Raw genomic sequence first — 14,931 nt, forward strand, 5'->3', positions numbered from 1 at the left:
ATTTGTACAAATTTAGACCTTTTTTTTTTTTTTAGCTGATTGAAGCCGACAAAACAGGCGAAGGCTTTAAAAAATAAATATCAAAATACTTCCAGCATGCAATTTCCACTCTTCTTCAAAAATGTCTTTTAAAAAAGGTTGTTCACAGGAAATGTGGACGCTGTGATCGGCTGTAAGATCTCCAGCGCCAAGAAAACCTGCAGATGCAGAAGTATTCGGGTGAGCCGGAATACTTTTGGAAATAACTTTGTTTTTTTTGAGACATACATTTCAAATGGAGCTCTTTGGGACAAAAATCAACAAAAGGCGTATTTGGACGGTGGGAATATTCTGCTTTCAGGTTTGCGCTAGCGCCGAAGGAAACATCCCCCGCGAGCGGAGAAGAATGGACTCCCAATCATTTCGGCAAATTCCGGATGGACAACGTTCCCGCAAGCCGGTCGAGGAAGCAAATCTGAAAAGATGCGGACGTCCACGGCGGGAGAATGATCCGATGTCGGCCTCGAACTCCAGCGCAAACCGCTTTCAAGAAGAACGAGCCGGAGTTTATTGGAAAGGCCCCCCGCGGTGCCCCTGATAAGAACATCGAGGGGGGAAACCCCGTAGAACGACCCGACACGTTCACCGTGCGCGAGAGAGGTGGAAAATATCTTTGACTTTGACGGGACTGTTGGCTGGCTCCATAAATCGAGACTTGATATCAGTCAATAAAAGGGTCGCTAAGAACGAAGTACACCCCAACCGTATATATATATATATTTTTTTTTTTATTCAATAAAATGTTCCACTACATTACCATCTGAAGAACGACTATCTTTTTGTGTGTTTGTGTGCTGCGGGGGGGTTTAATTTGCTTAAAAAAAAGAAAAAAAAATCAAAACAAAAATAAAATTTGCCCCGGGGCGCCCAAACATTCGCAGCCGTTCGTCACAGTGATTGTTAACGTAGGAACACTCAACATGTGCACTGACGGTCTTCGATGGTTCGACCTGCATGACGTCCTTCAATCCGACAGGGTTTTTTTTTGCACAGCGCGTCTTTTTTAATGACGCAACTCTTCACTGAGCGACTACGTCTGCAGCCGAGCTGAAGGGTTTGCGATCCGTTTCTGCAGGAGACGATGATTTTGTATAATTGGCTCGGTAGCAGTCCGCTAGAACCCTGCGAGAAGTCTTTAACCGTGACGGTGTTGTGAGTTTTACCTGATCTACCGACGACTCGGTGACTCACCAAACGCACACAGGACGATACGAACCCCCATCCGGCTGCGTTATCCATCTCCAGGCTCGTTTCCTGTGACAACCCTGCTTTGTGTTCTGCCTTGTTACATCGAACAATGCAAAAAATAAATAAATAAATACTATTTGATCCGACTTCGCCGAATGTATACTCGTATGTAAAGAAAGAAAGAAAAAAAAAGCACCGTGTTGCTGTGTGAAGCCTTGCTGGGATTGTTCACACATGCAGGTGTTGTAACCTCTCTGGGCTTCTTCGGATTAGGGGCAGCGCTGCTGCGGACCTCTTCTGGTGCACAAGAGTGAGAGTGAGAGAAAAGCACGCAGCTTAACAGTCTCCCACTCCTTGGTAAGGTGGACCTATTAACATGCAACCAGTTTAGGGGGACTAGCCAGGACACAGGCAGCACTGTGGTGCCCAGGTTGAGCCTACTTCCTTTTTGTGGACAGGAACAAACATCTTGACACTTGTGATGAGAACATCAACCACAGCTCGCCCTCTGCTGGCCTCTTGGGGAACTGCAAATTCCTTGCACACAAAGTGAGTCGACAAAATGGCTGATGTGTGTATATGCAGTGTAATGTCAGAGGACAGCCGGAAACCATATATAATGGATGCAGATCAGGCTTTTTTTCTTCTTTTTTTTTCTTTTGTGTAATAATCCATTAAATCACTGCAGAAAGCTATCATTGGTGGCCCAGCCTTTTTTTTAATTTATTTTTTTAAAGGCTTTCTAGCCAACATCCCTTGCTGTATCCTCCCTCTATCCTTGACTTGGACCATGTGCTTCTCTCATGTGTGCCACTTTTTGAAACATAATTTTTCACCAAAAAAAAAAAAAAAAAAAATCACGAGACACACAAACGACTAAAAAGGGGTCACTCAAATGTTGGGTACCTGATAAGGCGCATCTTAAAACACACCTACACGTCTATAACACATGACCCCCTACAAATCACAACTACTGCCTGTACTTTGAAACAGTTCTTCAAGGCTTGTTGTCTGACTGGCTCCGCCCCCCTCCACCGTATGGCCCCTCCCCCTCGGCCAGGACTTCTCTCCGTCGGGGACAAGCCCCTCCCCCTCCTCGCCCCCTCCCCCCTCCGTGCTAATGTTCCCTGTTGTCTCTACTTCCAGCTTCAAACCGCACACTGCAGCCAAAAACACACTTCGCGTCAGTTCCGAACCCACCACGTTTTCACTGGGCGCTCTTCATACATACCTTGGCCGGCTTTAAGCCACCGACTTCAGCACCACCACCACCACCACCACCACCGGGAGAGGCGCTTTAAAAAGAAAAGAAAAAAAAAAAAAAAAAAAATACTGAGGAAAAACTAAACGTTCAAGCGCGCGACGATTGGACGAGCGCGGACCGTTTGGTGTCTACCGACCAACCCCCGCCGCGCGCCTCCCGCCACCGACGGCTGACGTCGGTTACAGTCGACTGTTGTTTTCTTTTTTTTCTTTTTTTTTTTTGGACGAAAAGAGGAGGAGTCTATTCTCGGAGCCGAAGCGGAGATCAGTCGGCGGAGTCTGCCGCCGGTACAGAAGTAATCCGTTGTTGTGGCACAGCGCACTAGTTTTCCCGGTTAATGTTGAAACCGGCGGACTTGTTACTACCCCCCCCCCATCCTGACCGCAACGGCCGTGTACACACACACCGCCGCCAACACCACCACCACCTCCACCTCCTCCAACCACCCCGCCTGCTTCTTGGGAGACTCCGACCGGCAGAGGAGCGCGGGAGGAGTTTGACGGAAAATCGCGGGAACGTCGTCGGACAACGCGAAGAGCCGGTGAGTCGAGGTATTGCAGCTCGCGTTGCTAGCTGGACAAGCTCTCAACCTGACGTTTTGTTTTAGGCAAGTAGATGCGAAGCCTTAACTTCTTTTTAATTTGGGTTTATGAACAAAAAATATTTAGCTGTGGATTACCAAAAAAAAAAAAAAAAAAAAAAGCATTTCTTTCTGGTTTTTTTTTTGTGGTACTGCTATATTATACAGAGAGCCTGTCGGGATCGAAGCGGCGTAAGAAATAAAAAGTTCAGCGAGAAATTAGCGTTCCTGCAAAGCCCACGATAAATCTTTTATTTTTCTACTTGAACATGGAAGATTTTTTTTTTTTTTTTACAAACAGTTTACAACACAATTTACATTTTATTCGCTGATGGAAATTGGTATCGGAAATGAATTTTAATTTGTATTACGTTGCATAATGACATTAACGGGACTTTTTCTTACCGCACGCATTCATTTGTCATTTATTTAGCAAATTGCTGAAATCGCAGCGATTTTCTTGCTTGTATGGAAACATTACAACGTTCAGCGTTGTAACGCAGCGATTGTTTTTAAAAAAAAATTTTTATGCAGGTTATTTGTGCTTTGTTGGCCTTTTATTGATGTGACCAAAATGTGCGCAGAGCTGCTCCAAAAACCGTGGCTCTGTTTTTGTTTATAAGCTTTGGTGACTTGCGTAAGGAACAGTTCTTGACTAGCAACCTATTAATACGAACAAAAAAAGAAAAGTTTATTGCCCCAGTTCTCTGTTGATCACATGGTGTTGTTGTGATACAAGTAATCAAGTACATTTGAATATAATTCAACAAGTTCCCCATGAACCAGCTGGGAACTGGTTTTGAAGGTATTTATACCTCACGATTGTGTTCAAGGTCCAACTCCACCACCTCAGTACAGCGACCATGTTGTGTTGGTGCTAAAAAACCAGCAGCAAGCACCATCAGCATACAGGAGAAGTTATAGTTTGGGGGAGGGGCAAAAAAGGAGGACATGTTTTGAGAGTCTGTTCTTAGGCAATAAGTAATGTGGGCAAAAAGAAAATAACAAACGTGGCTTTATAACTTTATTTATATTTTATTATCCTTTTATAGAGCTTTTGTAAAGAGTTGGGGATTTTTTTTTTTTTTTTAATACTTCTGATAATGATTATTTTTCAATCATGAGACAGCAGCCTATCCCTTAACTGGGAATCAACACTAAATACAGGCTTATATGTCAACAGAATACAAAAATGGTCTAAACTGAAGAAGAAACTGCAGTATCCCTTACATTGGGCAGTTTAAACCCCCCCTCTTGGTCCAAAGTGGTACAGTCCAGTAATTTTCCATGCACCACACTGACCCAGGATGTGGGTGTGGCCTAATGTCAATGGTAATACAAGAGTTGAGCAGTTTTTGTCTTTGTCCTGTCCTTTGGGCTTTTAAAATACAAAAATAAATCAGGTTTTTTATATATATATTTTTTTTTATTTAGGTGAAATACTCTCCATCTAAGTGACCAACTGAGTGTATGCTGTACAAATCGCAGAGCTTTGAGTCAGCCACAGTTTGGGGAATTTGTCAGTCTTCAGAAGTGGACTCTTTCATCATGTTTATGATGTGTTGTTTTTTTTTGTTTTTTTTTAAATGGGGAATATTTAGCCCATGCAAAGTAAGCTGTTTAAGGTTTGCTTTTACCTTTTTGGAACATGGTACAGCCCTGTTTCTGGTTTCACCCCCCACCACACTTCACCCAGTGGCAGTGCTCACATGGTGCACTCTGAATTCATTACACAGTCTGTTTTTGTTTTCTGTTTTTTTTTTACTGCAGAAGAGGAAGCAGCTTTAAAGGCGCCACCTACATTTTTTTCAAGAGCTTTCGGGTAGATGTTTGGAGCATTATTTATTTTTTTACTTTGTAAATTAATTTAAACTCTCATTTAATACGATTGATCAGAATTACCTATTAATTGTGCAGAGCTAGCTGCCTTCAAATACATACTGGATGAGAATATATTAGGTTGTGGTTCTGCCCTAGCTTTAATTTACAAGAGAGACATCCAGATGTTCCACATGTAGGGAAAAAGAGGCGTTTGTATGCCTAGCAGTGGCACCTTTCTCAGTCCTGGTTTATACAGTTTGTTGCCAAATGTAAGTCTGCTGTACAGCTGTTGGCCCATGACAACTGTAGGCCTATGGAAACCCCAAGTCCTTGGCATTAGTCATGCATATCATTGATGCATTCAACAATGTAACTGAGATGCATGCCAATCATTAATGTGCTTACAATGAAAATGAGTTCAAAAGGTGTGCATTTTAGATATATAGTATGCGCTGCACATAAAGGGATTTGTGAACATGTTACGTATTGGGCCTAGTGATAAACTGCATGTGGACTCTGAATACTGCAGACATACTGAGCATCAATACGAAACCTCATTCTGTAATATTATTGATTTGTAAATTTCAAGTGTGTGCAATACGGACCGTGAACACTTACCTCGCACTACACCTTTAAGATAAACATTAGTCATTGTGTATGATACCAAGTACACTTGAGAAATATCACCCACCATTCAAATATTGATTGAAATTTTAACCAATCGTAAAATTTTCAACCATATGTATATATAAGCTAAATTTACAAACAGAATGGGTTTGTCTACACTTTGAAGGAAAATCTATCATTTTTAATTTCCTCATTTGAATGTAATTTTTGCAAACATCCCTGACGTAGATGACGTTGAGAGTGAAACATGGTTCTGTTCCTGTATTTTTGAAAATGTTTCCGTTTTATATGTTTTTGAAACCTTGCCAAGTCCACAGGAACCGGTTCCAACCAGTTACAGCCGGTTTCTTTGCTTCAGGCTGAAAATGAGAGAGATGAGAAATATGATCTGGGCTCAAACTCAAGATACTCTTTTATCATTTATGTCTTGTCAAGCTGATAATTAGAAAGCCTTGCTTGTTTTAAATTTTCTTTAGCATTTCACACTTAGGCCATAATAAATTAGTCTGGCTTACATAGTTGTGTATCTATTTTAAGACAACTGTAACGCACTGATCTATCATAATTTGTGATTTTCATGGACAGGACTGTGCTCTCAACATGTACACATACAAAACAGTGACTATTTATGTTCAAAATAATCCACATACCTATCTTTTAAATCTATTTGCCTCAATTGAAACTCAGTCAAAAATTCTTATAAGCTACTCTAAAAGAGAACGTTTGTCCAGGCTTGCCATCCATATATATATTTCCTCTTTTCATTGCATTGTGTGTTATGTTTCAGTGTATCCACTCTAGTGGTCAAGTTGCGGAAGTTGCCTCCCCATATTTGTAGGCCTAAGACAATCTCTTTGCGCGATATTGCGCTATTTATGACTATTTAGCCCCTTTCAAACCTGTTTGAAAAACTGATGGCAGTTTAACATGCTCCTGCATGGATGAAAACTTGAGAACCTGAAAAACCCTAACCACAAGGAAAATTAAAATCCCAACTATCATCTTGTCATTTTATGCTTCTGTTATGAATTGTCATCAAGCAAGCAAAATTATTTCTGTGTTTAAATTTTGTTTTTAATTAGTGAGAATGTTTGTTAGGGGAGTAATTGTGAGAAGAGAAGGAATTATCCTCCCAAGTGATCACATTAGTCATTTGTTAAGACCCCAAGAGCAAACATAGTTTTTTAACATATTTTAATGATGCAGCTTGTGAAAGAACAGGAAAAACCCTCCTTCCTTCATATAATGTATTTCCAACTCGCCGATGTGCGTCATGTGCTAAATGTTTATACTCCCACTCTGTGTAAATATCTTGTCATGTCAGAATATAGCTGTACAGAAAATTAATGCAACGGACATCTATTTGTGAATTACAAAAAAAACGCACCTTATTAGTTTGCACATGATGTTGCTTCCTACTGAGTGTCGATTTTGTATTAGGTTTAAGACCATCGGAGCAACAATCGCTATTGGCCACTAAATGTGCCAAAACTGTACCACCGCTGCAATAACGTGGGGAAAAAACACTTGATACCAACGTCATCTCACTGAGCCACCCTAACTGGTTGCTGATTGGTCTGCCCTGTGGTGTGGCTGTGCAAACGTTAATGGGAACAGGGTTTCCATACTATAATTACGACAAAGAAAGGTGAATCCCTGTGCAATAGTGTGGCTACAGCCTTATAACAATTAGTCAGTAAACACTGACGTTATGGAACCTTACTGAACTTTGAAAAGGTTTACCTCTAACCCTACTGAAGTATGACAATACTATACTACATCTATTTTAGTCACTATAGTACCAGGCGGGTAGCCTGGTTCAAACCAAAACCCAACTTCACTCTGTGAATACATGGGCCTGGCTACCCTCCATAGTGAATCTTTTGCAGTTGTTCCATCGTGCTTAGGTTTGATCTCCGGTTTGTTTTAACCAATCAGCATGCGCCGAAACTGGCCAACACTCTGCCACCGCTGCAACTACCTACGGCGCTTTTCCTGAGTAAAGCATATTTTTAAAATTGTTTCAAGGAACGCCGACAGCTTGACGAGGGGCTGACCGTTCAACCTGCGCTGAACGTTAGGCCGATTTCTTTTTTTCCCCCGGTCAACGAAAGTTGAAAAATATTAGCACTGCGATAGTCACCGTCACCAGCCGTCCGATCGCAGCGAAGGAGGGGTTGGACAAAAGCAGTTGACCTCTGACAATACTTGCTAATTGGTCCGCCCTTCAGAGTGGATGTGGAGCCACAGGCGGTGCAGCCAGGCTACTGGGCGGCCTGTTCAGTGAACATCACGTTTGGCGGCTTTCAGAAAGTAGCATCAGCTGTGGTTTTATTTATTTATTTTATTTTTTTATTTCACTTTATTAATCCCCGAGTGGAAATTTCTTCGCTACAGCAGGGGGGCTCTCAGGGGGGAGCTGCTCAGGTCAGGTTACCTGCCACTAGCGCGGCGCCAGGTAACCTGACCTGAGGTGCATGTTTTTGGATGATGGGAGGAAGCCGGAGAACCCGGAGAGAACCCATGCAAGCACAGGGAGAACATGCAAACTCCGCACAGAAAGGCCCAGGACCGGATTTGAACCCGGAACCTTTTTGCTGTGAGGCGACAATGCTAACCACTGCACCACTGTGCCGCCTAGATATGGCCTGGTCCCCGTCCAGGGACGTCCAGGATGGTAAAGATGATGCTATGGCTGACTTATTTGGAGTTGTGTGCTCTACCACCTTGCAGAACAATGTCGCAAAAGCTACCGTACTTTGTACAGAGATGCTGGTGTTGCCAGTGGTTACCGAAACAACTGAGGAAAATGTCACATTACTGTTGAGACAGGAGTTGCCGGTGTTGCTTTCTGGAGTCTGGAGCAAGTATCCATCCTTTGGCTCGTGGTTCTGCCCGAGACTCGAACAGTAGAAAACTAGGCAAAGTCGTTCTCCACCAATGGTTTCTTCAGCGTACGGTTTAAACAGCGAGTAAGCAAGTACCAATTGTAGAAAACAATTTAGATTTACCAATTTCATTGTTGTTGGTTGCTGACAACTCGGCACCTCCAACCTGACAGTTTGTGTTTTATTGCACTCATTCACTTGATACAGAAGAAAACATTATACGAAACATTATGGTGCCTGATTTAGGACCAGCACATCAACTTTGGACAACAGCATTTTGGGTTTGCCATCATCAGTTTTTCTTTTCATTAACGCTGGTTTCTGCTGCTGTGGATCACATGTTGTAACGCCATATTGGCATTTGTTGAGGGAGAAAGAATGGGTGCTTGTTTTGATGTACTTCATGTCCACAATGTAAGTGGGGCAGAATCGTTGTCATTTAGAAATTAGATCGCATAGAGGTATGAATGGAGATGGCGATTTCACTACAATTAATCGTGCAGCCCTGTTGAGAGGGTAGCCCTGCATCCGGTAATGTTTTCATCCATGATTTTGCTTTTTGTTAAATGTGCATTAAAGTCTGGGCTTTTAGTCACTGCTAACACAGCTGGCTCCGCTGCATACTACCACTCCAGAAGAATGTAAGTAATATCTGCCTCCCTCTCCTCTATTGGTTGGGTATCGCAAACAATGTGAGCGGTATAAATTACTTTTGGTGTCGCAGTGAGCTGATGCTCTACTTGTTGCGGCCAATCCACATGTTGTCCCGGTCCAGTATCTCCAACCATACCGCATTTAATGTAATTTGGGTATTTACGGAGACAAGTACCCATGATTTTGTACTTGAGTATTATTTCTCAGGTACACTTGTCAAGTGCGCCTCTCACAACGCAGGCATGGACCGTCGTACCGTGCCCCGGTATGGTACAAAACATTTACACGTATTAACCATATTGGACTTTTGGCTCAATCGTACTTGCATACAATACTTCTTACCGTACGCAAGTACAGTGTAAAAGCACTACGCCGTACTACGACCAATAATCTGACTTTAAAAGATTACATTGAAATTTGTAGGGGCTCGCGCAGAAGTGGCCGGAGACACTTGATCACAAAGCAAAATATGTTTAAAAAAAGATCAGCATCTTGATCAGGATCTTTGTCACAGTTTAAGCACAGACAAAAAAAAAGGCAACACATAGGAATTTGAAAGCTGATGTTAATTGTGTACTTCCAATAAAAGTGGAGGACATCCAGTACTGAGCTCTGGAGAACTCCCAATATCGCAGATAAATGGGAAAGTCATAGTAAACTCGCAGTTGTTAAGTGTGGAGTGAAACCTTTCGACTTCCAGTACTGGCTCTACTTGCTTTTTGTTACAATGTACATTCATTTTCTATTGGTGTCGCTGATCGTCGTTGCAGCATCGTCAAAAAAACCCGACATAATCTTCAACACAACACGCGCACGTTACGTCGATCGAGGATATCGTCGGCAACCTTTTGTAGTTTGGCTGTCGAACAGTTGCAGTGTGCGCAGGACGTCCTCGGCCACGCACGCAATGATGCAGCGATGATTCTCTTTGACCGGTCAGTGGTCTTTAGTGTTTTATACACCACAGCTGAGGTGATGCCAAAAAAAAAAAAAAAAGGTTCCAGGTACTATCCTTAACTTTGCCAAATGGAAAACCAAGAAAAGCGACCAAACCAGTACCGTGTGGTGAAACAGGCGCATAAAATAGCATTTGCCTCGTAGCTGCTTCCTTCGGTGCTGGTTGCGCAACAATGACGTCCATTAAATTAAGTACAGTACAACAAAACTGAAATACGACACGTGCACCATCACTTGTGGCCATCCTCAAAAAATGACAGTCCTCAATTTATGCAACTTTTTTATTAAGAAATAGACTGTATGTACCGCTGACTTGGCACAAGGATTATCTGGAGTGTTTCAGTGACCAAAAAGCAAAGCAGGGCTGCAGACTGTGAAACATTGTTGGTGTCAGCGTGGATTCAGAAGTCGTAGAGCAAACGAGATTTATAGACGTCACCGTGAACGCGAGTTTGGTTACCTTCGGTACTCTTCGGCGACGGCGGGGTTGAGCGCCACGACTTCTCCAGCAGGGTCACGAAGTCAATGCCAACTTCTGCCGTGACGTCCTGAGGTGGAAAAACATTCAGTGCAAACAACCGCAACCGTGGCGCGATGGCACTCTGGACCGCCAACAAGACGGCGCGCTCGCCCACACCCTGTTGAAAAGGCACGAGGCGCTGACCTTCCAACAACACAATCGTCGCCCCTCGCTACCGCCGCTCGCCGGATTTGGCTCCCCGGGACTCCTTTCCGCTTCCCAAAGATTTCACGTGTGCTCTCCGCTGACGTTTCTGGTCCGTGGTGAAATCGCAAATAACCGAGGCGCCGATTTTGACAGCAACAGGATCCGTCCATGACCTTTCGGATTGCCTCTCGTATGCTTTGAGCTGGGTACGAAACATCTGGACTTTTATGGCCGCAGCTGAATGGCTTCGATAACCTACCGCCTGCTGTCGGAAAGTGCTTCGTCAATGGGTACTTAACGTTAGTACCGAGGCTACATCCACTTTGACGCGTTTTTCTTTTAAAATGCAAAACGTTTGCTTTATTGAGGCGGGCGTAAAACTCACGAGAAAGCCTTATTTCTTCGCTCTATTCAAACCAAATTTTGTCCACACACCTGTTCAAGCTAAATGCACTGCAGGAACTGGAGCCTTGTCTGTGAGTAGCTACTTAGCGTTTAGCATGCGAGGCGCTGAGGCAACGTCGGTACAATTGCATGTGAGGCAATTTGGGGACATCTTTTAATTGTAGCTATAACAAGTAACTTGGGTTACAAGCCACCACAACCCCTAAAAAACTGCATTACTTTCTCTTAAAAGGATTTTTATTAAATTGTTATTGAAAAGTATCATTCAGGAACCATCATAATCAAGATATCGGTATCTTTTTTTCTTTTCTTTTTTTTAGCAATACCCAGCCCCAGGCTGCAGCCTAAAGTTGTCCATCATCAAATGATGTGATTCAAATGAAGATTTACTGTCTGGTTGGGGTTATATAAATTCTCCTTAGTTAAAAACAAAACGTGTTACCCCTCCCAGAACAAAATAAGTCCTCAAGAAAAAAAAGAACAAAAACAGCATGGAGAAAAAGCAACCGAGGTCACTTATTTTAATTAAATTGAGCATCAAGAGATAATCACAAGTGGGCAAGGACTGACATAGTCTTTGTAAAAAGGGCTTCTTCTAGTAGCAGCTGCAGCAGCAGCCATTTTGTGCTTTGACATGCACTGCAAGCAATTTATCAAAGGGAAAAGAGTGGGGGTGGGGAAAATGTTGAGTAGTTTAGCGGGTTGACTTATCCAAATTGTGAAGTGAGGAAATGTTAGCTGTGTGTGGCCATTTGTTTTTCCACAACAAAAACAGTATAAGTGTCCCTCACGGATACTTTTTCATGCTTGGCATGTGTGTTTTAGGCAGAGGGGGGGAAAAGAAGCTTGTAACACCCGATTCATCCTTCTGTAAACCAAAAACATTTTATGACTTAATCTCCATTTAACAAACTTCAGAGGAATGCTGTTTAGATTGATGAGTTCTGCTTTTGAGACAGAAATACATTTTGATAGAATAGCTCAAGGAGAAGAAGCTGCTCTTTCAAGGCCACAGGGGGGGGGGGGGTGACCAATTTAGGAGAACTACAATCCTCTAAGAAATGTGTTCCTGGTCAACGTAGGCTAATTAATTTGGAACTTGTAACTACAGAGCTGGACTTGTTCAGACAGCTTTGAATTTGTCATTTACTTCTACGGCTCCCTCCCTTGTGTTTGAGAACCCCCCTCCCTGTGCTGCAATGGTTCAGTCCATGCTTGGCTGTAAAACTCTGGTCGGGAACAGACTGCAGGTGTGGGGGAGGGGTGTTGCCTTTCTATGTCAGGCTGTAGACTTAAGTTCAGACTGTGCTAGCTACTGCTAGATCATGGGATCTGACTTAAACTCAGGTTACCCTAGAGATGGTCTGCAGGTTGGCAGTTTGACCAGAAAAAGGGGTCAGCTGCATGCTGTTATCCAGAAGTGTTTTTATTACTATGTTATTCAGGAAACCTAGGTTAGTTTCATTTTGCACTGCTGATGTTTTTTGTTTATTTTTGTAGTGTGCTGGTCAGTATTCATTGTCTTTTTCTGTATTGCCACATCCGAGCCTCCCTCGGCTGCGCATGGCTAAAGAATAATCTCCATGTGCTTGCTGGATTCACATGGATCCTCCTGGTTTTGCCCACCCCCTCCCTATTTTTCTTCCCTTTTTTCCTTCTACTCTGCTCCTCCATGGTCTCCACTTTATAAATGGAAAAGGAAAAAACTAATCACGCGTACAATGTTTGGGCAACTGCAGGCTAAGAAGCAATGTTTTTAGACTGTTGCTGAACAGTTTAATTATTTTTTTTGAGAATAACTTGACTTTGAGATTTCTTGGCATGTTCTTGTTTTTCACCTTTACATTCGGCCTATTAGTTTTCACTAATGTCCCAAACAGATTCTCTCATTTAGTTGCTAATAATGATGGGTATTTGCTTTATCCTGTAGTTTCCTTAGTTTTTTTTAAATTTTTATTTGAACTAAATTGTTTTATTATCATGTAGACAATCATATTTGGGGCTCTTCAGCTAGTTTAACATGGAAAGGGAAAATACCCACCTGACTGGATGGAAAATGGCACACAGACAGATGTACATAAAGGAATGTCACAAGAAAGATCAATAATCAGCTGCTGCTTAGAATAACTCAAAGTCTGGGCTCCCACCTTGTTTTCTGCCTGTCAGACAGCAGCAAAAGTAAAACAGTCTGATCATGTGGGAAAGCATGACAAAAGAACGAGGCAGGTGGTGGTAGACTTTACCTGATGGGACTGTGTTCAGTTTATTGCAGTCAATGAGTGAGCTCCTGTAAGAGGCGCAGACTGACTCCACTGTCACACAATTTACGACTGGATATCGAGAACATGTAATCACAGATGAAGTCCTTTATTTCTTAAGGATTCTCTGGCAAATACCAGATTACATCTACTTGAACAGATGTCTCCTCTTAAGAAATGTCTTGAACCCTACTGCAACAATTAATGATTGTGATACCGGTTAGATATGATGGCTTATTATTTATCTGTATGATATCAGTCAGTCAAGCTGCTGGTTTCCATCTGAGTGTTTCACACCTTTCACACCTCTGGGCAATTTAGATTTGTCTAGTCTACTCCACTTGCATGTCCTTGCATTGTGATTGTAGACTGGAGCTGCAACAGGAAGTGCAAAAAAAGAGAAAGAACATGCAAATTGCAGCGAGAAAGCCCGTGTGATTAAATCTAGATGCTAATTACATATTTCCATACTTTACATTGCCTACCAAATAACCCTTTCCTGATGAGTTTATTCGTACAATCACATCCTGTAAGGTTGGTTGTTTTTTTTTTTGGGGGGGGGAGGGTAAAAATCAGTCTGCAAAATCAGACAGATCATGATGTTCAACATGCTCGAGAAACAACATGTATAATTAGGTCAGGGTGCAAAAGAAGTAAGTCAGTTTAATAATAACTGGGATTCAATGTGATTTTCACAGTTTAAACCGCGAGCAAATCGGGCATCTGCTGCAACATGAAACTCTCACTACACAACATTACTTACCTGCTTTAGGCAATCCTACGAATTTAGCTTCTGTTTTATTTTGCTAAATATTCCACCAGGAGCGTTCAGCAGAAATCAAACATCTCGGGCGAGAGTGATACACCTAGGGATTATTTTCAATGGTGTTGGTGGTGCCCAGATATGTTGTGCTACACGTAGCTGCTGTCAGGGCTCAGTTGTGTCTGAAGCAGACCAGGTGGCCATTTTGAGTTTCAGTGAATCCAGATGCAGGCAGTGTGTGTGGGGGAAGGGAGGACTGCGCACTGTGCGCAGTAATGTTGGTATGCAGCCTCTGCTGACATCTTTTTTCTTCTTTTTTTTCCCACTCAGTATTTAGCCTCCACAGAAAAAAAAAAAAAAAAAATGTCTTGCGTTCGATAACTCTTGATTTTATTTGTTATTTGAGTGATCAGAAATTAAGATCACCCTGTGTCCTTTGTGTCTGACAGTTGGAGACAGCTCGGTGGCAGGTTCAGTTTAAAGCACTTACGGCGCTCTTGAGTGGCAAAAGGTATATTTTTTATTAGCCAGTTATTTAGACTTAAGTTTAATAAAATATTTAGTGTGACAGCTCTGAACACGTGAGGTTAAAGGTAAATTGGTTTTGTGAACTTATCAGTCATAGCTTCATGTGTTGAACACAGGACATGTGGACTTCAGCAGACTGAACCAGGATTTAGAGATGATCACTATGATATGCAGACATAATGTTATTTGAGCTCATTTAATGTGCTGTTCCCTCAAGATCCTCATATGCGCATGGAGATTACTGCAGATACTCTCTACTTGTCTTTCTTTTTTTTTTTTTTAGTGGGCGGAG

The 14,931-nt window shown here is 42.4% G+C and overlaps 1 protein-coding gene across 4 annotated transcripts in view; it reads left to right on the forward strand.

Moving 5' to 3' along the window:
* Positions 1-2,714: 2,714 nt before the first annotated feature.
* Positions 2,715-14,931, forward strand: part of atf7ip (activating transcription factor 7 interacting protein) — a 28,488-nt gene continuing 16,271 nt past the window's right edge. For 2 of the 4 annotated variants that reach the window (XM_069697329.1, XM_069697332.1), the window contains exon 1: positions 2,715-3,032. The gene's annotated coding sequence lies outside the window, so the exon portion shown is untranslated. The other 2 variants (XM_069697330.1, XM_069697331.1) reach the window with 2 other exon arrangements.

The sequence above is a fragment of the Brachyistius frenatus genome, unplaced genomic scaffold (genome assembly GCF_029030835.1).
Source record: "Brachyistius frenatus isolate BFR_SWC_R1_liver_20210118 unplaced genomic scaffold, ASM2903083v1 Contig_23, whole genome shotgun sequence".
NCBI classification, from domain to species: Eukaryota; Metazoa; Chordata; class Actinopteri; family Embiotocidae; genus Brachyistius; species Brachyistius frenatus.